Consider the following 2,357-nt stretch of genomic DNA (forward strand, 5'->3'; position numbering starts at 1 on the left):
GACAAGAATGATATCACCAGAATACGCGTCCAGTCGATTCCGGTTCTGGCAGCCACTCCCATCACCCTAAATCAGAAACATCTTTACACCAGTAGTCTCTTTTTCCCAAAATATTATCATACGTGGGCAAAAGTCTTCTCACTCCTGGAATCACACTATACCGTATTCCAATGATAACATGTAACATCCCTAGAAACTAGACCAAAAAAGAATGAGATTATGCAGCGAAAATATCGGCTTCGTTTGCTTTGGTCCTTGACACAATACAAAAGCCTGCAGATCCTTGACCCGCGCCGATTTCATGTCGTTTGCCAATTCTTTGTCTCTTCGCTCGTCCTCTCAGACTTCACCCTTCAGATGAATGTGTTGTGTTTCCCCTTTACTTCTTTCGCCTTTCTTTGTAGGACTACCACACGTCACGCCGCTTTCTTCCTTTGGATAAAGACCGAATATTTTTACTCTTAGTATGGTTGACGCCTCTGTGGATCCACGATGAGGATCGCCCAGGATTTAAAGAAAAAAAATCGTATGTTGAGGTGTTTCTGCACTATATTTACAGAACTGTAAACAGGAACTCATTATGTGCTGGTTGCATGTATTTGTCAGTTTTACATTTGGTTTGAGGAATACTAGATGTAAAGTATGTCAACCTTGAAGAAAATCAAGAGCATTGCGCCTTGTCAGTAATGAACAACCACAGTATATATATATATATATATATATATATATATATATATATATATATATATATATATATATATACTGTGTGTGCGTGTGTGTGTGTGTGTGTGTGTGTACACGCACATACTTACACACACACTCCGGCTACCTTCATTCATCAGTTTGCTTTGCCACCAAAGTCCTGTTGGCTGTTATGATTGGACGTATCAGGAAGAGGTTGTCTTACATTATACATTACACGAGGTAATGTAAGTATATATTTCAGAAACAAGGAATCTCAAATTAGGGTTTCAGCTTAATCCCTACTTTCTTCATATATATTTACACTAGAAATGAATACACACACACACACACACACACACACACACACACACACACACACACATATATATATATATATATATATATATATATATATATATATATATATATATATATATATATATATATATATATATATATATATATATATATATATATATAAAGGCGAGCACGTTATTAAAAGGCCCTCGTCATAGCAAATAAACATTGAACTTTATATCTAAATAATAAGGAAAATAATAAGGTGCCCATTCCACGTAATCAGAAAGATGAAATACACACGAACAAGCCGCCACACCCCGATATGGAATAATTTAGATCAGGCATAAAAAACAAAATTGATGAAGGGAATGATAGATAAAGAGAGAGATACTGCACTGCAGAGTAATAAATATTTCTTCACAAATACAGCCTCCCTCTCCCACTGTACGCTTTTTTGATAAGGGGTAAACTAATTGCAGGACGCATTTTGAAAACGCTTGGTCTGTTCACATGGCTCAAATATTTCAGAAAGAACTCATCTTTGGATGTTAAATTACATCATACATGCCTATATGTGTATACACGGTATGTATATATACATACATACATACATATATATATATATATATATATATATATATATATATATATATATATATATATATATATATATATGCATACATATATATATACACATACATATATATATATATACACATACATATATGCAATATATATATATATATATATATATATATATATATATATATATATATATATATATATGTGTGTGTGTGTGTGTGTGTGTGTGTGTGTATGTATGTATCTATATCTATGTGTGTGTGTCTGTATGTGAATTTACGCATCTGATACATTATATAAACAAAGACAGAAATCATTACAAATCTACACGCATTTGTCCATCCATTACTCCATCCCATCCCATCCACCCCTACTTCGCCGTCAATCCCCTCGCCCCCATCCTCCTCCTCCCAATACCCCCCACCCCACCAAACCCGACCCAAGCTACCGGTGCCACGAGTCAGACAGGCACACACGGGCGAGGCTGATGCAGGGCGCCACCCGTCAGGATTATCTCGGGATCAGCTCCGGCTCAGGGGGAGGGTTGCTGGCGTCGCGTCGGACCGGAAGGGCTGAGTTAGGGGCCTGCTTGCCGGCGCGCATCCCCGCTGTCGGCGAGGGACAGCGGGGGGAGAGGGAGAGGGGATGGAGAGAGAGAGAGAGAGATAGAGAGGGAATGGGGAGAGAGGATAGGGATGGGGAGAAGGAGAGGGGATGGAGAGAGGGAGAGGGGATGGGGAAAGAGAGAGAGAGGGAGAGGGACAGTGGGGGAAGAGGGAGGAGGGATGGGG

This window comes from Penaeus vannamei, chromosome 34, assembly GCF_042767895.1.
Source record: "Penaeus vannamei isolate JL-2024 chromosome 34, ASM4276789v1, whole genome shotgun sequence".
NCBI lineage: Eukaryota > Metazoa > Arthropoda > Malacostraca > Decapoda > Penaeidae > Penaeus > Penaeus vannamei.